This window comes from Gossypium arboreum, chromosome 3 (assembly GCF_025698485.1).
Source record: "Gossypium arboreum isolate Shixiya-1 chromosome 3, ASM2569848v2, whole genome shotgun sequence".
NCBI classification, from domain to species: Eukaryota; Viridiplantae; Streptophyta; class Magnoliopsida; order Malvales; family Malvaceae; genus Gossypium; species Gossypium arboreum.
Genome location: NC_069072.1, coordinates 128192827 through 128214854, shown reverse-complemented (window position 1 = coordinate 128214854; position 22028 = coordinate 128192827). Strand labels below are relative to the sequence as shown.

Sequence of the window (22028 nt, the reverse complement as noted above, 5' to 3'; positions counted from 1 at the left end):
CTAGTTATATATAGTTCTTATACATTTCCATGTACATATTTTTATACCATCTTATGTATATATTTTAAATACTATCTTGTATATATATATATATTTTCTTAGTACCACATTACGTATATATCATGTATATATTTATTTTTACCCATATTGTATTTATTATTAATTTTAATACATTTATTTTATCATACGTAGATATATACCTTTCTTATTTGCATTATTTGTGTATGTCTAATTATTGATTTTGGTATTTATTATTTTCCCTATTGCTACTTATTATATTATTCTTTGGTGTACATACATTTTTACCATTATTAGTATAAATGTATTTTCCTTGTCCATAATATTCCTAATATTATTGTATATGTTCAATTATACTATGTGCACTTGTATCTAGTACGTATATATATTTAGTAATATTGCACATATCGTCTATTAGACATTATATTTTCATACATCATGTATATATGTCATATATTATATTTTTGCATATTATCTTATGTATATATTACCTTATATTATTATTACTAAATGTACTTTATACTTGTTCATGTTTGGTTTTTATTTCTCTTTTAAATATTATTATTATTGTTTTGCTCTTGCTCTAGTATTATGTTAACATTTTTCATTGATAATGTCATTGTTTGCATCTTTGATTTATTTTAAATTCTTATTTCATGAATATTTTTTATGTTTTAATTACTAATCGAGGCAATATATCGATTTAACATTAAGTCGTAAATTTCATCGCTATGTTGGATGGAATTTGTCGGCTCGTGTTAAAACGGTATATCCTTCTCAAAAATCAAAAATTGAAAGTTCTCGTCTTTTAAATCGGATCACGATTGGAATTTAAATTGAACTAGCATTTTTGAAAATTAAGACAACACATGTTTAAAATATACCAATTTTGGGCGTCGCGAGGGTGCTAATACCTTCCTCGCAGAATCGACTCCGAGCCCTACTTTATCTCGATTTTAACGTAGACCTAAACTCGGCCTTCTTTTGTTTTTAAAATAAATTTATTAGGTGTCCGATCACACCTATAAAAAGGATCGTGGCGACTCCTCTTTATTTCTGATTTTCAGTTTATGTTTCAAAAAATCAAATTTCAGTTTTCAAGTTTTCAATAAATCGCCACAATTAGCGACCAAGCTGAAATTTTTTACGTCGCTACAAGTGGCGACTCCACTGGGGAGTTCCATTTTTGAGAGTCGAGTTGAATTAAACGCATGTTGTCAAAATTTTCAAATTTTCGTGTTCAAATTAATATTTAATCATGATCCTCAAGTTTTGTTTTCGAAAAAATCATACATACATATCTCCTAATTTGTTTTATCTTTTGTTTTTCAGCTTTAAGTTTTACGGTTTTAGTTTTGTAGTTTTAAAATAAATGAAAGGTTTGCAAGTTTCTCCCCACGCACCGTGCACTTGCATTTCACATAACGTGAGCTCTCAACCCGGGCCCCGTCCGTTTAAGTGAAAGTAAACGCTACGCCTTCGTGAGTTAACTCGTTCCTCCGCACAGACTAGTGAATACTTTCGGGTTACATATGACTTATGCTTTCGTGAGTTAACTCGTCCCTCCGCATAGGCATAAGTAAATGTAATCCCTCGAATTGATCTCGTAAGCCTATGATGGGCCATGATTGAGGCTCTGTACTAATCTTAGCAGATGACAGTACAGACAATTCGAGTACCTATCTAGAACCAAAACCGCATATAATGAACCATACGAGCCACCTAACTAGAGCCATGTTGAACCTTCGTCCGTTTAGTAGTCACCAAAATAAGTGCACGGGAAGAACGCCTCTTGCCTTTTGCATTTTCACTTTCAATACAAAGGGGATTGGGTCTGTTTAATAAACTAGATTTGGGTAATTTGATTCGTTCAATTTTCCATATTTTTTCTGTCTGTATTTAATTACTAATCAAGGTTGTTTGTCTTTGCCGTATTGTTTTTCATCATGCATTATAGGCATCATATTAGAAAGGTGTTGACTAAAGATCGGTTGCCAAAAAACGGGTTTCTAATGGAAGAGTCAATTATACAAACAACCGAGAAAAATGCCGTAGTCCGAGATTGGTCTCTAAAAACTCAGAAAGAAAAAGGGGATAGTATAGTGGAAGGATGTATTGCCAATCTGCCCGAGCACGTAACTGTGAATGTTCGCCAGAATAACCTTGAAGATTTGGTTCAGGTTTGGAATCAGTGGGACTCGGACACTAGGGGTATCTTCACTGAGAGATATGGGGACATAGCCAACTTGATTGCTGTCAACATAGACGAACGATTGATCTAAGCCATGGTTAGATTTTGGGATCTGGCTTACCAATGTTTTACTTTTAACCAGGAAGACATGACCCCGACTATAGAAAAGTACGCTGTTCTGCTTCGTATCGATAATGTACAACCCTATAAGATATATGTGAAAGAACCTAAGCCGATGACCTTCAAGAAAAAGTTGGTGAGATTGACAGACATGACTGACGTATGGGCTGAAAAATAGATAAAGAAGAAGAATGAAACCATTTGTATTACATGGTCTGCCCTACGAGACTTGGTTCTGAACCATCTCGACATGTTGAAAAGGGTAAATCTGTTCGCTCTGGCCATTTACGGTTTGATCATCTCCCCGAAGGTCCTTGGACACATAGAAGTTGCGGTGGTAGATTTTTTCGAAAGATTAAAACAAGGAATCAACCCCGTCCCAACTATCCTGGCCGAAACCTTCAGATCACTAAGTAGCTGTAGGAAGAAAGGGGAAGGTCGTTTTATCGGATGCGCGCAGTTACTTAATGTTTGGATTCTGAGCCACTTCTGGAAAGTAGAGCGCACACCGTTCCATATGTTTTCTAAAACATTCTCCCCGTTAGAAGCTTATCTCAAGAAAGAATGGTCGAAGGAGGTCATTGAACAACACTAGGTCTCAGTCTTTCAGAATCTTCGCGCCGATGACGTAACTTAGAGAGCCCCGTGGATACGCCCGTCAGTTCTGCTATACAAGGTCAGAGATCAAGATTGGGTGCCACTACTCGGATTATGGGAAGGAGTCGGATATGCCCCACTATTAGTCCAAAGGCAATTTTCTTCGCGGCAATTCATACCCGCCACTAGAGGATTAGCACAATCCGAGTTCGCTTTCGCGGGTGAAGGATATATGAAGAAGGTCCGAGACAATGCAAAATCTTGAAAGAAAATTCATCTAATGGAATTGGCCTTATATGCTAATACCCTAACTCAAGATTACGACGTATGGAGGAAGCAACAGATAAATAGTCAGCAAACCTCGTCAACAAACTACACCGTCCAGAATCTTTTCTCAGAGGAAATGTCGTCTGAGCTAGAAATAGCAAGACAAGAATTTGAACGAGAAAAGGCCAAGATGTCTCGGGACCTTAGTGCCCTTCAAGAAGAAAACTACCAATTGAAGATCGACATTCAGATTGAAAGATCCAGAACCGAGAAAGTGCAAAAAGAAGTTGAAGTCGTGAGAAATGACTTAAGAGACCTTCATCTGGAAAATAAAAAGTTAAGAGGCACAATAAAAAATAGTAGGCTGGGCAAGTCGTCGGCAGAATGGAAAGAGGAGAGAAGCAACATTAAAGAAGGGATGGAATTTTGGAAAGGAAAAGCAAAGAAAGAGAAAGAAAAGGCTGCGCGGGTTATGATAGAATTGAGGAAGAAGAACACCGAATATGAAGTAGTGTCTGCCGAGGTGATGTCTAGTCGATCTAAACGTCAAAAACTAAAAGAAAGGATACGAGAGTTAGAAGATATGCTGCAAGATCATCAACAACAGCTAGATACTCTCTTAAAGGCTTTGGAAGAAAAAGATTGTCAGTATGATAGAGACGTTCGTGCTTGCGAAGAGGGTTTCTAGGAAAAAGAAAGGCAACTTAGCTATTTGATTAATGAAGTTCGTGGGGTAGCCATGCACGTGGCACAATTATCGGAAGAAGTTGAAAATCTCAGTTGCCAATTCCCATCAAGCCAGCGATCGAGCATATCGGAATTCTTAGAGCGAATAAAGAAATATGGCGATATAGCTAGAAAGTTTGTGTAATAGCTGAATCAAAAATGGAAAAATGTTTTGTAATGAACTCTTTTAATGAATGAAATGCCTAAATAGGGGCTATCTTAAAATCAACACCAATTCCTTACATGTCATTCATGACTAATATTCATTTGGCATTCAAACATTCATGCATTTATTCATTCATTCATGGCATATCCCATACCCATTTGCTGAGGTTAAAACGTACAATTCACAGTTGCAATACTTCAAATCTGGAACCACGCCACTCTTATAGAACGCGTCGGCAAACTAGAACAATGGAGGCTGAATTCAATGAAAGGATTGAAAGAATGGAAAGAATCCAAAAGGAATTACAAGAGCAGTTGGCTAGGTCACAGCAAGAGACGAGAGACTTAATGGTGAGATCACGAGAAGAATCGCTCAAATAAAAGGATCAAATGGCCAAGATGATGGAGATGATATCAGCTTTAGTTAAAGGAAAGGGACCCATGCAGAGCCCTGACATTGAGGAATCTCAGTCAAGAGTTAATCACAATCAAGACCCGCTCTATCCCCCCGGATTCACTCCACCACACACCCGCGCAGCACAAAGAGGGTACACCCAAGGAGAACCCACAGACCCAGAGCAACGGCCGGTGCCACATACTCATTTAAGGCAATTAATATTCATATCAAATTTTGGGGCTAATCCTGCCAATCCAATTGTTCCAGATTTGGACGATCCAGCGGAAATAGCCAGGTTGAGAACGGACGATCATGAGGCTCAAGAGAAGTATAGGAGCTTAGAGGAAAGACTCAAAGTAATAGAGGGTACTGAAGCCTTCTCTGCATTAAGTGCCAAAGAGCTCAGTTTGGTGCCCGATCTAGTTCTGCCACGGAAGTTCAAGGTGCCTGATTTCGAAAAATACGATGACACGAGAAGTCCAAAGGCGCATATTATCATGTTTTGTCGAAAAATGACTGGTTACGTGAATGAAGACCAGCTACTCATACGTTGTTTTCAGGATAGTCTAGTAGGACCGGCTCTTCGGTGGTACAACCAGCTTAGTAGGGAAAGGATCCGATCTTGGAAGGACTTGACATCAGCATTCTGTGAGCAATACAAGCATGTATCGGATATGGTGCCAGACCGGATGACTTTGCAAATGATGGAGAAAAAGCCGTCGAAACTTTTAGACAAGATCTTGCAGAGATGGAGGGATGTCTCACCAAGTGGAACCCCCACTAACAAAAACGGAGATAACCGTTCTTTTCATCAACACTTTGAAAGCACCATTTTATGACAAACTAGTGGGAAGTGCCACGAAAGACTTTACGGATATTGTAATATCCGGTGAGCTTATAGAGAATGCCGTCAAGAGTAGTAGAATGGAAGGTCAAGAAAGTTCAAGAAGGGTAGCGCCCATGAAGAAGAAAGAACCAGAAGCCTACATGGTGGGAATGGGAAGCTGTTATGCCCCTAACCCATATCCAAACCAACCCCGACCTCGAAATTATCCTCCTCCGAATTTCTATTATCCTCCTCAGACCCCTTACTACCAAACACCGCCTCCTTACTCTTCTTACCCTGTTTACACCACAAGTAACCCGAGACCAACCGCCACATTCCCACAAAATACCATACCCGCCTAAGGCCAACCCAAAAACGAGCAGAAGCCAGCAAAACCCTATTCCGAGAGACCACAATTTACCCCTATTCCTGTGTCATATGGGGAACTGTACCCAAAAATTTTGGAGAAGCAATTGATATCCCCGCATTATATGGCACCCTTGAGGCCCCCATACCCAAAATGGTACAACCCAAACGCTAGTTGTGCACACCATGCGGGAAACCAGGGACATTCCACGGAAAATTGCCTAGCCTTTAAGAGAAGAGTTCAAGGACTAATTGACGTGGGTATCCTACGATTCGATAGTGCCAGTAATGCAACTGGGAACCCGTTCCCTAACCATACTAAAGGGAATATGAGCACAGTGGGGAAAGAAGATGAATGGCAAGTCAGAAGATATGTTTCAGAAATAAGGACGCCTCTGCAGAAAATCTGAGAGGCACTGGTTAAGAATGGATTACTCTGTCGCCCCGACGATAATCTCATAAAAGAATGTCAGGTTTTTTGTGATTTTCATGGAATTGTAGGGTACGATATTCAATCATGTGAGGAATTTAAAAGGTTACTGTAAGACCGGATAGATAATAAGGAGATTGAGATCATTAATGAATGAGAGGCCAATGAGAAAGAAGTATGTGCCTCTGACAATCAATCGTCAGGTTGTCCGTATAGCTCCGATCGACCATTCGTAATTTATTACGATGCAAAAAAGGAACTGGTGAAACTAAAAATGATAATTGAAGTACCGTCTCATTTCCCTTACAAGGACAATAAAGCAGTACCGTGGAAATATGACGTTAATACCATCACACCTGAAGATGAAAAACCCAAAGCCATGACTGGAGGCGTCGGGGAAGTAGGTCATTTCACTCGTAGTAGAAGATGTTATTCGAAGGAGATAAAGAAGAACAGTAACTTAAAACAAAAAGGAAAAGCACCGATGCACGTGACCGAAGAGGAGCATGAATTTGTGCCTGAACAAGAAGCTAAAAAGCCTGTGGACGAGGAGGAAGCACAGGAATTCTTAAAATTTATCAAACACAGTGAGTACAACGTGGTAGAATAATTGAGTAAGCAGGCAGCACGAATCTCGGTATTATCTCTACTGTTGAATTCAGAACCACACCGGAACACTCTGCTGAAAGTGTTAAATCAACTTATGTGGCAAACAATGTATCCATTAAAAAACTAGATAGATGGATGAACAACTTGAATGCGGATAATTTCATTTCCTTTAGTGACGATGAAATACTGCCCAATGGTAGAGGCTCAGTGAAAGCATTGCATATCACAACCCGTTGTAAGGGCTATATATTACCGAACGTGCTTATCGACAATGGATCGACACTCAATGTCATGCCTTTGGCCACACTTTCTAGGATTCCGATGGATTTGTCCTATCTAAGGCCCTGCCATTCTACAGTAAGGGCATTCGATGGAACAAGGCAAGAAGTTATGGGAAAAATCGAGATCCCTCTAGAAGTGGGTCCCTACATATACGATGTTGAGTTTCAAGTCATGAACATTACACCATCATACAATTATCTCTTGGGAAGATCTTGGATCCATTCTGCTGGAGCAATCCCATCATCCCTCCATCAAAAAGTGAAATTTATCATGGATGGTTGTTTGGTCACTGTCGAGGGAGAAGAAAACATTGTCGCATCTATCTCTGCTAATGCGCCATATCTTGAAGTAAGCAAAGACGCAGTAGAATATTTCTTCCGATCCCTTGAATTTGTCAATGCCACATTCATCGCTGAGGGTAATAAAATTCCCGAGCCAAAATTGTCGAGAAATACCAGGATGGGTGTCAAACTGACTGTAGGAAGGGGAGCTCGAGCGAGAAAAGGTTTAGGGAGGTATTTGCAAGGAATAGTCAGGGCTCTAAAGCCAGTGCACCACAAGGCTCGATACGGTTTGGGGTTCCAGCCAGACATGCGTCAAAGAAGAAAACAGTGAAAAAAATATCAGGAGAAAAGGATTGCAAGAACTTTGGGCTGAGAAGTAGAATGGGAGCCTATAACATACCCTCTTTTGTCAAAAACTTTTACATCTGCGGGAATGATATACCCCGGACAGGATAATATACAAAGCACGCTGTTATTAATTGAAAGGGGTCTTCAGAATGTCAGTATAAATGTCATTGACAAAGGAAGTGAGGCGAGTAAAGACGTCTCAAAGATACGCCCTTGTCCCCCGGGTTTCATGTTGAACAATTAGACTGGCGAGGATCTTCTTGTAGTTTATAAGTCTTCAGAGTAATGCTCAAACATTAACATTCTGTTATGTCCTTAGATATAACAGAATTCTTTTGTAAGAGCTTGCATTCGCTCTTTATCATATTAAATGAATATCAATGAAGATGCATTTTATCACGATCTTTCGCATTATCACTAATTTCATAATCATCTCCTCATTTCATAGCCTATCTGTACATTTGCCTCATACCATGCCATAACATTTCGTTTGTTGGTTCCAATACTTGGATGCCCCTCTATAGTTTCCTTTTCCATTCAACTTTCAGGTGCTCGGATATCAACAGCATGAACAAACCCGTTACGAGTCCTGAAATCGATTTCGAGAAGGCTGTTTGTTTAGGAGAATTTGAAGTCGAAGAAAATGCTGAATACTATGTCTCGTCTCTTGACTTGCTAAGAATGGTGGAACAAGAGGATAAACAGATTTTGCCTCATCAAGAATCTGTTGAAACAATAAATTTGGGAACTGAAGAAAAGAAGCAAGAAGTGAAAATTGGGACTTCTATTTCAGAGGACACCAAGCATAATTTGATTGCTTTGCTCCGCGAGTACAAAGATGTATTCGCCTGGTCATATCAAGACATGCCAGGATTGGATGAAGATGTAGCGGTCCATAAGCTCCCATTAAAGCCAGAATGCAAGCCCATTAAACAAAAGCTAAGACGGATGAGACCTGAGATGTTGTTGAAGATAAAAGAGAAAGTCAAGAAGCAATTTGATGCTGGCTTCCTAAAAGCCTCCAGATATCCAGAATGGGTGGCTAACATAGTCCCGGTACCAAAGAAAGATGGTAAAGTACGAATGTGCGTGGATTATCGTGACCTGAATCGAACAAGTCCTAAAGATAATTTTCCCTTACCACACATTGATACGTTGGTGGATAACAAAGCAAAACATTCATTGTTTTCTTTCATAGACGGATTCTCGGGGTATAATCAGATCAAGATGACCCCTGAGGATATGGAGAAAACTACCTTCGTAACAATGTGGGGAACATTCTGCTACAAGGTGATGCCATTTGGGTTAAAGAATGTTGGAGCAATATATCAGAAGGCTATGGTGACGTTATTCCATGACATGATGCATAAAGAAATAGAGGTCTACGTCGATGATATGATTGCTAAATCCCGAGGGGAAGAAGAGCATGTAGTGAACCTGAAGAAGTTGTTCGATAGACTGAGAAAGTTCTAGCTAAAGCTCAATCCGGCCAAATGTACGTTTGGGGCTACCTCGGGAAAATTGCTGGGCTTCATTGTTAGCGAAAGAGGTATCGAGGTTGATCTAGATAAAATAAAAGCCATTCAAGAGTTCCACCTCCGCGCACGCAAAAGGAAGTCAGAGGGTTTTTAGGGAGGTTAAACTACATCGCCCGATTCATCGCTCAACTTACCAACCAATGCGACCTAATCTTTCGGCTTCTTCAAAAACATAACCCGGGAGAATGGGATGAGGAATGCCAGGGGGCTTTTGATAAGATAAAATAATATTTGTCTAGTACTCCAGTGCTAGTACCGCCAACTCCGGGAAGACCATTAATATTGTATTTGACTGTGTTCGAAAATTCAATGGGTTGCGTACTGGGGCAAAACGACGAGTCAGGAAAGAAAGAAAAGGCGATCTACTACCTCAGTAAAAAGTTCACTGAATATGAGGCAAGGTATTAATCCATTGAAAAATACTGTTGCGCTTTGCTTTGGGTAGCTCGGAGACTCAGGCAATACATGTTGTATCATACGACATGGTTAATTTCAAATCTAGATCCAATAAAGTACATGATGGAATCACCTGCACTCTCAGGAAGAATGACACGGTGGTAGATCTTACTATCGGAATACGACATCATCTATGTGAGTCAAAAGTCAATAAAAGGAAGTGCAATAGTTGACTTTTTGGCGACCCGAACAATGGATGAATATGAGCCATTGAGATTTGAATTCTCGGATGAAGATTGATGTGCATTATAGAAAAAGAATACGAGTCACCAAAAGAGAAGTCATGGAAGATGAGCTTTGATGGTGCATCGAACGCATTGGGGCACGAGATTGGAGCAGTCTTAGTATCGCCAGAAGGGAACCATTACCCACTCACTGCCAGGCTAAATTTCTTCTGTACCAATAACATAGCGGAATATGAGGCATGTATCATGGGACTTCGTGCAGCTATTGAACGAAACGTCAAAACTTTAGAGATATACGGAGACTTAGCCTTGGTGATTCACCATATCCGTGGAGATTGGGAAGTGAGAGACTCGAAACTGGTTAAATACAGAGATCTAGTGGCAGAGTTGATTAAAGAATTCGAAGAAATAACTTTTAATTACCTCTCACGAGAAGAAAACCAATTGGCTGATGCCTTGGCCACCTTGGCTTCAATGTTCAAAGCAAACAGAGAAACAGAAATAATGCCTCTTTAGATGAGCATATATGAAGTCCCTGCACATTGTTTCAGCATTGAAAAAGAGTCAGATGGATGGCCATGGTTCCATGATGTTTTAGAATATATCAAGAATCAAAAGTATCCCGAAAAAGCAAACGAGAACGACAAAAGAACAATCAGAAGAATGGCAGCGGGATTCGTTCTTGATGGAGACATCCTATACAAAAGAGGAAAAGATCAGGTGCTCTTGAGATGTGTAGATGCTGTTGAAGCCAGAAAAATACTTAAAAATGTCCATGAGGGAATTTGCGGGACACATGCGAATGGTTTCACTATGGCCAGGAAGATTATGAGACTCGGATATTACTAGCTGACGATGGAAAGCGACTACATTAATTTCGCACGAAAATGCCACAAATGTCAAATTTACGGTGATAAAATTCATGTAGCCCCTTTGCCTCTTCACGTCATGACTTCTCCGTGGCCTTTTTCTATGTGGGGCATGGATGTTATAGGGCCAATCTCTCCAAAAGCTTCTAATGGACACCGGTTGATTTTTGTGGTCATTGATTACTTCACAAAATGGATAGAAGCCGCATCGTTTGCCAATGTGACAAAGACTGCAGTTTGCAGGTTTTTGAAAAAGGAAATTATTTGTCGATATGGTTTGCCTGAAAGAATCATTTCAGATAACACCTTGAATCTGAACAACAAGATGATGAAAGAAGTGTGTGAACAATTCCAAATAAAGCATCATAACTCCTCACCCTATCACCCAAAGATGAACGGAGCTGTTGAAGCGGCCAACAAGAATATTAAGAAGATTATTGGGAAAATGACCAAGACATATAAAGACTGGCACGAGAAGCTACCATTTGCTTTGTATGCATATCGCACGTCTGTACGGACGTCTACGGGGGCAACTCCTTTCTCTCTAGTCTATGGAATGGAAGCTGTGCTACCTATCAAAGTTGAGATCCCCTCTCTACGAGTCTTAATGGAGTTGAAATTAAAGGAAGCAGAATGGGTTCGAGCTCGATATGACCAGTTAAACCTCATCGAAGAAAAACGTCTAAAGGCAATTTGTCATGGACATATGTACCAGAAGAGAATGATCACGGCTCATGATAAGAAGGTACGGCCAAGAGAATTTCACGAAGGAGAAATCGTGCTAAGAAAGATTCTCCCAATACAAAGAGACCTGCGAGGAAAATGGGCACCGAATTGGGAAGGACCATATGCCGTAAAGAAGGCATTCTCGGGTGGAGCTTTGATTCTCACCGAGATGGATGGGAAGGAGTTACCAAATCCAGTGAACTCAGATACTGTGAAGAAATATTATGCCTAAAAAAAAAAGAGGAAAAAAAAAAGGGGAGTGATTAAGGTGAAAACCCGAAAAGGGCGTCTTGATTAACACAAAAGATTAGGATGAAAACCCGAAAAGGCGTTCTAATGAAGCAAACACTGGCTTAAAAAGCAAGGCATTTTGAGGGGTGGGTCAAATAGCGAGACTACAACATTTGAAGCATTTTTAGTAGCTCGAAGTCTTCTACATAAGAAGCCATGATCGAAAGATTCATGATAAGAAACGTGAAAAAGTTCATGTGTTGAATATCTAGAGCACTTGTATTTGTTGAATGCAATACTTTTCCTCTTTATGACACTCTTTTACTATCATTGGTTAACTTTCTTCATTTGCTACATTTGAAATGAATAAATGTAAGGAATCTTTTTGTCCCTACCTGACCATTTTCATACATCTCATTATGTGGTTCAATTACATGATAAATAGTGAAATGACATACTCTAAACAAAAGAAATGTTAAGCATTACCCAGGTAAGAATTTGATAAGTACAAGAGCTTCAACGCAAGGACAAAGCTCAACCAGGGGAAAAAGAGTGATATCTGAGAAACACAGATTATTCGAGGACGGGTACGGGTACTGAAGAGAAAGTCAAGAGTCGAAGCAATGAACACAGATCATCAAAAATCGTAACAAAAAGGGATATATGACAAACATGCCTAAAGCTCATAATCATGTAGGCATAAATGCATTTAAGACAAACATGTGCATATCATGATAACATCATGCATATACAGGTACTCCAGTAGAGCAAGAGGATGTGATGATAGCTGAAAAGACATATGAGTTCCACCAGATGACATGTTTTGGTATTCTGATGTTTTATTTTTGTTCTTCAAAAATCAACTCATATTGCGAGAGGTGAGTTGAGCCTCAGGACATGCTGAGGTAATTTCAATTTCTGTTTTCTACAATTTATGTTTTCCAAAAATCAGCTCATATTGCGAGAGGTGAGTTGAGCCTCAGGGTACGCTGAGGTATTTTTAATTTCTGTTTTTCAAAAAAATCAACTCATATTGCGAGAGGTGAGTTGAGCCTCAGGACATGCTGAGGTAATTTCAATTTATGCTGGTCAAAAAAATCAACTCATATTGCGAGAGGTGAGTTGAGCCTCAGGGCACGCTGAGGTATTTTCGATTTCTTGCTTTCCAATTTCTGCCTTTCAAAAAATCAACTCATATGGCGAGAGGTGAGTTGAGCCTTGGCTCACGTGCTGAGTCACTTTCAATTTCTGTTTTTATGTTTGTTTTTTTTTAAATCAACTTATAATTGCGAAAGGTGAGTTGAGCCTCAGGACACGCTGAGGTAATTTTGACCTCCGTTTTCGAAAATCAACTCATATTGCGAGAGGTGAGTTGAGCCTCAGGACACGCTGAGGTAATTTCAATTTCTGTTTGTCAAAAATCAACTCATATCACGAGAGGTGAGTTGAGCCTCAGCTCACATGCTGAGGTCTTTTCAATTTTTTTTTAATTTCTGTTTTTCAAAAAAATCAACTCATACTGCGAGAGGTAAGTTGAGCCTCAGGACATGCTGAGGTAATTTCAATCTTTGTTTTCTCCAATTTATGTTTTTCAAAAATCAGCTCATATTGCGAGAGGTGAGTTAAGCCTCAGGGCACGCTGAGGTATTCTCGATTTCTGTTTTTCAATTTATGTTTCCAAAAATCAATTCATAGCACTAAAGGTGAATTAAGCCTCGGGTCACATAGCAAGGTATTTTCAATTTATGTTTCAAAAATCAACTCATATTGCGAGAGGTGAGTTGAGCCTCGGGTCACACGCTGAGGTGTTTTCAATTTATGTTTTTCAAAAAAATCAACTCATATTGCGAGAGGTAAGTTGAGCCTCGGAGCACGCTGAGGTATTTTCAATTAATGTTTTTTCAATTCATGCTTTTCAAGAATCAACTCATATTACGAGAAATGAGTTGAGCCTCGGGTCACATACCGAGGTATTTTCAAAATCTGTTTTACAAATTTTGTTTTAAAAATCAACTCATATTGCGAGAAGTGAGTTGAGCCTTGGCTTACGTGCTAAGCTATTTTCAATTTCTGTTTTTGATTTCTGTTTTTAAAAGTCAATTCATATTGCGAAAAATGAGTTGAGCTCAGGATCACACACCGAGTAAAGAATAAAGACTGGAGCTGATTGAAGGCACCAGATTTTGTTTCCCTGAAGTTACAGTGGATTAAACCAAAGCAACAAGATGCGGTGGAGTGGAAAGAGACTACCTGAACAAGAAGAGCACCAAAGAAATCAAGACTCGGCAAGACTGGGCAAAATTTGCCTTTCTTTTGTCTTTACTCTATTCTCGTTACACAACAATGAGCAAAGAGGGGCAGCTGTTATAGCCCAATTTTGCCCACTCTTAAACCTCAACCCTTCAGCCCAATAACCCCAACAGCCCAAAACCCAATAAATAAATAAACCATTACAAATTAACCCAACAACCTAGCCCAATTCAAAATACTAGCCCCCAAAAAAACTAAAACATTTTTCAAGAAGAAACCCTCCCCATGTGCGTGACCACTCACCCTCACGCGAGTGCTAAACAACTTCCTCCTCCGCTCGAGACTGTGCACTTCCTAGGCATCACACACTCCCACCAACTCCTCCATGCCCTGCAAAATGAAACGAAACCAAAACAGAAAGGCATTGACAAGGAGCAATGGCAAGAAATTTTAAAAAAATGTTGTATAGAAATGGCTATAAAGGCCGATCCGAATGTAATAGAGGGGTTTTTTTTTTTCCCTTTCATTTTGGCAAGAAGAAATAAACACAAAACAAGAAAGTGAAACATTCAATTTCAGATTCAATATAGTGATTCAATCAGTTTAAATACAGATCTAGCATTCTGTGCATACAAAAACACCAAGATCAAAGGATTAAAAGCTTAAAAACCCTAAGGTGATTTCTTTTTTCTTTCTATTTTAAATTCGGTTTTAAGTTTTTTTAACCTATACATATATTAAAACATAAAAGAAAATACAAATAAAAAATTAAAAAATATAAAATATAAATTTTACCTTTTCCGCCATCGCGTGTGGTGGTGGCTGGCGCCGGCTGAGCCTCCGGTGGCCGTCAGTGACCAACCCCTGGCCGAATTCCCTTCCCCCTCCCTCTCTCCTTCTCTCTTCCCTCTCTCTTCTTTTTTTTTCTTTCCCTCTCCCCAAATGATTTTTTTTGGTTATTTTAAGTCTTATATAGCCCTCCAAAATGACGTCGTTTTGGGGGTTACACTTAAGCCCCAAAACGACGTCGTTTTGGCCATGCCCGACCCATCCGACCCGACCCGCCAGAAGGATCCGCGTGTTTTGTTTGAATGGGTTATTTATGTACGCGATCCTTCCGCTTTTTCAGGGTTTTGCAATTAAGTCATTTTTCTTGTTTTCAATTTGGCCCCATAATTTCTCGCGCTTTTCGATTTAGTCCCCGCTAATGTGCTGCGTTTTAATGGAAAGGAATAATTGCTGTTTCGGTCCCCCTATGTTTTGTGCGCACTCAAATAAGCCATTTTCTCTTTATTTCCTTTCACATTTGCCCCAAAACTTTGTTATTAGTTCAATTTTAGTCCTTTTTTATTTGTTTTTGTTTCTTTATTAAATATTACATTTTTTGTATTTCAATATTATTATTATTATTATTATTATTATTATTATTATTATTATTATTATTATTATTATTATTATTGTACATTAGTGTATATCTTCATGTATGTATATATATATGTAGTAATGTTTTATTACTTTATTTTAATATTTTTATTATAATAGCTTTTGTATTTCAATATTATTATTATTATTATTATCATTAACATTACTATATATTCTTATTAGATGTATATATACATATATTACTGTTTTTAATGACTTTATTTTAATATCATTTTATTATATTTACTTTTTTGTATTGTATTACATGGTTATTATTATTGTATTTATTAGTGTATGCCTCTTACCCCGTATATATTTTTAGTACGTATTAATAGTCAATTTTTTTCTAAATATATATTATATGGATAGTTTATATGTAATATCATGTATATATTTTAATATTATCAGTTATATATCTTTATACTATATGATTTCTAATACTATTATATATATATATATATATATATGTATAAGTATGTGTGTAGTGTACAAAATAGTTTTCTTATTATTATTATCATTTCTAAGGTATGTACGTATTGTATATGTTCTATATATGTTATATATATTTTAATATTACTAGTTATATATAGTTCTTATACATTTCCATGTACATATTTTTATACCATCTTATGTATATATTTTTAAATACTATCTGTATATATATATATATATATATATATATATTTTCTTAGTACCACATTACGTATATATCATGTATATATTTATTTTTACCCATATTGTATTTATTATTAATTTTAATACATTTATTTTATCATACGTAGATATATACCTTTCTTATTTGCATTATTTGTGTATGTCTAATTATTGATTTTGGTATTTATTATTTTCCCTATTGCTACTTATTATATTATTCTTTGGTGTACATACATTTTTTACCATTATTAGTATAAATGTATTTTCCTTGTCCATAATATTTCTAATATTATTGTATATGTTCAATTATACTATGTGCACTTGTATCTAGTACGTATATATATTTAGTAATATTGCACATATACGTCTATTAGACATTATATTTTCATACATCATGTATATATGTCATATATTATATTTTGCATATTATCTTATGTATATATTACCTTATATTATTATTACTAAATGTACTTTATACTTGTTCATGTTTGGTTTTTATTTCTCTTTTAAATATTATTATTATTGTTTTGCTAACTTGCTCTAGTATTATGTTAACATTTTTCATTGATAATGTCGTTGTTTGCATATTTGATTTATTTTAAATTCTTATTTCATGAATATTTTTTATGTTTTAATTACTAATCGAGGCAATATATCGATTTAACATTAAGTCGCAAATTTCATCGCTATGTTGGATGGAATTTGTTGGCTCGTGTTAAAACGGTATATCCTTCTCAAAAATCAAAAATTGAAAGTTCTCGTCTTTTAAATCGGATCACGATTGGAATTTAAATTGAACTAGCATTTCTGAAAATTAAGACAACACATGTTTAAAATATACCAATTTTGGGCGTCGCGAGGGTGCTAATACCTTCCTTGCGCGTAACTGACTCCCGAGCCCTACTTTATCTCTGATTTTAACGTAGACCTAAACTCGGCCTTCTTTTGTTTTTAAAAATAAATTTATTAGGTGTCCGATCACACCTATAAAAAGGATCGGTGGCGACTCCCCTCTTTATTTCCGTTTTTCAGTTTATGTTTCAAAAAATCAAATTTCAGTTTTTAAGTTTTCAATAAATCGCCACGATTAGCGACTGAGCTAAGCTAAAATTTTTTACGTCGCTACATGGTAAAATAAACTTAAACTATATTTATATAAATGATTGAAAATTTAGAATTTTAAAAATCAACTTTAATATCTACTCTAAAATAGTTGATTCAAAACATTATACATTTTGTATTCTTAAAGTTGTCAATACTGAAATAGTTATAATACGTAGGGTAATAATAATCGTTACTATGAGAAGGAAAATTGTTGTAATTTGTATGGTAATGAATTTTTTATTTATTAAGTAAATGTAATATAAGAATTAAATAGAATTTTGTGTAGTTGTTAATATTAATAAACTTATCATTTCTATAATTAAGAATATTTTTTTGGTACTTTTCATGTTCGTTTTACCGTCCATGTTTAGGGTTTGTGATTATATCTCTCAACAAAGGCTGTGTTTGGTAACCATGAAAACATTTTCCAGAAAATGTTTTCCTAATTTTACGCTGTTTGGTTACATGAAAATATTTTACATAAGTAAAACGTTTTCAGAAACACGGTAAAATGGGATGCTTTTTATGTAAAATGTCTTAAGGATTTTTTTTCCGTAAGACATTTTCCAAACTCTCACTTTCCCTTGCGCCGTTCATCTTCCTTCTTCTTCATCCATCCAGGTATTTTCTACTTTTACTTCTTCTGTTCTTTTTCTTTCATTTTTCCTTTCGCATAATCTCTTCTAATGGTAGCTTTTCGGTCTTAGGTGCTTTCTCTTTCGCATACAACCGGTATCATCCTTGCGTCGTTCTTCATCTTCTCATCCAGGTAACTTTTCTCCTCTTTTTCTTCCATTCTTTATCTTTAATTGAAAGTGTAAAAATGTTATTTAAGCAAATATACAGAGGACAGGAGCATTTAAGGGTTTAGACAAATACACCAAAAACCTCACGCTTAGGCTTCTTGTTTTTCCTTTTCGCTAATACCCACTTACCCCATCTCGCAATCGCTTTTTTTCATGTGACAGTTTAAAACATTGAATTGAAGGTTATTGACTGGATTTTCCATTTCTGGATTTTAAACAGTTTAAAATTACATATGCTTATCTCCATTTGTTTAAGTTAAATGAGGTTAGTTGATTATCAATTGGAAGTTGTCAAAAAAAACTCCTTAAATCATGAAACAAAGACATTTGTGGAAACATTAATGCCATAGTGATGAACTTAGAGATCTTGATTAACGATCTTGACAAACTAGCAGAGGAAAGGGAGCTCAATTGGAGGAGCTTACTCTTAAAGAAAAATACCCAAAGAAGCTTCCACTAAAAATCCTAATAAGGTGTGGAGGGTACAACCCCTCCACATGCTTAAGACTTCATGGAGTATAGAATTTTAAAGGATATAAAAAAATACAGGTTACATATATCCTATTCCAGGTGCTTGAAATTCTAAAATTCCAATTTGGAAATCTTCAAATTTTCAAAACGTTATATGATTAATTTAGGAAAGGCAGTAAATTCATTTTTATAGAATCTACAAATCCAGCTCAAATGATTCTATGGCCGTTCCAAAGCTAACAACATAGTACAAAATCTAACGAGGGACCTCAACTAATAGTCTTTACAAGATAGATATCCTTTAGTGATATATAGACTAATTCCATTTTGATCTGCAGGAAAAAAACAGTTGATAAATAGCTTAAAATTTAGACTATTACACAAGAAACACAAGGCAAGATGCGTTTATTTCGAGTTTATTTGTGTTTAGGCAAGATGCCTTTACAAGTTATATGACTAAAATGTTGTTAAAAGTAGCAGTGGTTTTCTTTATTTTTCATCTCTATTTTTTCTTTTGTCATTTTGTCTGAATTGATAATTATTGAGTACGAACTTTACTTACTACTTTTAATCATTTGTAACTGTTTAAGCTTCAAATTTTGAATAACAAAGAGGTATTTTTAAGGTATCTTATGATGGCCATTGCATTCAAAGCTACAAAGATTGGACGCTTTAAAGTGAGAACTTGGAATAACATGGAAACAATCACCTAGAGTGACTTGTGGGAATTAGATTTTTGTCTGGTTTGAGGTTTGTTCAACAGATAGGTGTAATTTGGGATTTTAAGGTTCTGTTTGTTGCGATCTGTCTATGTTTATGTTTTTAGGATGGGTCATTTTGTACTTGTTGATTACTTTATTTTTATGCAGCTTTCATAGTTGTTGTACTAGCAAAAAAAAAAAACAATAAGTCAAATAATATATATTTTATTTTTTAAGTTCATGGTTATTGGCAGTGTCTGAATATGCTTACTAAATTTATCATTTTAAAATATGATTTATGATTAAAAAAAAAGTCATGTAAAGGTGTGTAGTAAAGGTTCCAAGTAGGTGCCATTGTTTGTCCATTGGGTTTTTTTCCACTGCCATTACAATTGTGCCATAATCTAACAACTATTGGTAGCTTAAATTGATCTTTAAAAAACATACATACATATGTACGCATGTAGTCTTATTATTAAGAATAGAGATCAAGTTCAAATTGAATATTGTATATAACCAAATTGAATAAAATCGTTTATTTATCAGTTTTCTTAATTTTTTAAAAATATATATTTATTCTATAATATTTAAAAATTTTCACTAATTGGAAAATAAAATATAATAATCACAAATATGTGTAGGATGCAAAATTTGTTCTATTTGGTACTACTGATTATGATAAATATGTCTTGAATTATGCCTTTTTTGTTATTATTTATGTTGGGTTTGGTTAGTTAACTCTATTCTTTTTAGTCATGATAACTTTAGGCATTGCTTGAGTCATTGCTTGAGAAACTTTTATATATATATATATATATATATATATATATATATATATGTATGCACTTTAGACAAGATAACTTTTGTCATATATGTGCCCTTATGAAAAGTTTATGTGTTTTTTGTAGTGATCAAATATTTTTGTGATATTATTTTGTGTAGATGGATCGTAATCAACATCAAAATGCAATTGTCGGAGTCGTGGCTTCAGTTTTAGCTTTTGGGGCTCTCTGGATAAAAAAATTAAAAACTAGGAAGGAAATTACTTCTCACCCTCGTGTAAATCGAGATTATGAAAGAGAAAATTATATTAATAGTATTTTATATAGTGGTGAGCGGCATTGTATTGATATGATAAGGATGAGACCGGTTGCATTTTTTAATTTGTGTGATATTCTTAGTAGAAATAATTTGTTACAATCAACTAAATCGGTGAATATTAGGGAGCAAGTAGTTATATTTTTACATATAATTGGTCATAATATAAGGTTTCGAGTGATAGGATCTAGATATTATAGATCAACTGAGACAATTCACCGTTACTTTAGGGTTGTATTGAGAGCTATTTTGAAATTGTATAAGCTAGTTATTAGATTACCTGATGAGTCAACTCCTAGTGAAATCAGAAACAATCCAAGGTTTTATCCTTATTTTAAAGATTGTATTGGAGCATTAGATGGAACTCATGTTCGTGAATCCGTTCCACTTAACATTCAAGGAAGATTTCGTAGCTGTAAATGGGGGACGACACAAAATGTATTGGCTGCCATTACATTTGATTTGAAATTTTCCTATGTTCTAGCTGGTTGGGAAGGTAGTCCACATGATTCTAGTATTTTAAGTGATGCACTTTCACGCCCAAGAGGATTAAAAATTCCGGAAGGTAAGAATTATAAAACATTAAATACCAAATAGTTCTACTAAGCTCATAATTTATTAGTAATAATTATGTTTTGTCAAATTGTAGGTAAATATTATCTTGCTGATGCTGGATATGGCATCCGTAATGGATATATTACCCCATATCGTGGTGTTCAATATCATTTAAAAGAGTTTAGTGCTCAGGGGCCTAAAAATGAAAAGGAACTCTTTAATCTTCGTCATTCATCATTGCGAATCACTATTGAACGTGTTTTTGGGATTTTGAAGAAACGATTTCGTGTATTAGATGCTGAACCATTTTGGAATTTTCAAACTCAAGTAGATATAGTTTTGGCTTGTTGCATCATTCATAATCATATCATGGGAGTTGATCCTAGTGATTTACTTAATCAAGAATTATACGAGGAGCCTGAGTCTGATTTGATAAATATCAACTCTTACGGAGTGAGAAGAAAGAGAAGAAGCAAGAGAATGGTCTGCTAAGAGAGATGAAATTGCACAAACTATGTGGACTGATTATATGGCTAGAAATATTATGTAGGTTTAGGGCTTAGGGTTGTAGTTTCTATATTATGTATGTTTTATTAAATTTTTTTTTTTGTTAATGTTGGATTCTGAAATTTTAGTTTATTATGTTTGTTGGATTCTAAAATTATTATGTCTTGATTTTGTTAGATATTGATTATGTTTCAAGCTTGTTAGATATTGAATTTATTATGTTTTAAGCTTGTTGGATATTGAAATGATTGACAATGACAATTATTAATGTAGAATGGGTAAGGGCAACCAAGAAGGAACCTCCAAGCAATTCAGGTGGACAAAACCGATGGAACATCTTATTCTTGAAATTTTAGCTGAGGAGGCCCAGAAAGGAAATAAGCCTTCTAATACTTTCAAAGCAGCTTCTATTAATCGAGTTGTCGAAGCTATTTCTGAAAAATTTCAAGTCCAATGCGATGCAAAACATGTGGAAAATCATTTGAGGACTGTAAAGAAACAGTGGCAGATTATATGCACAATTCAGGGTGAAAGTGGTTTTGGATGGGATGATAACATGAAAATGATCACATGTGATAGAGCGACATATGATGCAGCAGTAATGGTAATATATGTATGTATATGTTAAGTATATTTCAATTATTTTTTACTTGTTATTCTAATTTTATATAATATCCAACAGGCACACAAGAAGTATGAACCATTTTTGAATAAAAGCATTGATCATTATGATGAAATTGCTTTGGTTGTTGGCAAAGATATGGCAACAGGGAGTTTTGCCTGAACATTTGCTGACATAGATTTGGATGATGATAACATAGGTTTAGTG

The 22028-nt window shown here is 35.9% G+C and overlaps 1 long non-coding RNA gene across 1 annotated transcript; it reads left to right on the top strand.

Annotated features, from left to right (window-relative positions):
• Positions 1 to 17436: 17436 nt before the first annotated feature.
• Positions 17437 to 21785, top strand: LOC108468601 (uncharacterized). The gene is made up of 3 exons (XR_008279724.1): positions 17437 to 17682; positions 17769 to 17830; positions 21473 to 21785. It is a non-coding gene; the product is annotated as an uncharacterized LOC108468601 (long non-coding RNA).
• The last annotated feature ends 243 nt before the right edge of the window (positions 21786 to 22028 follow it).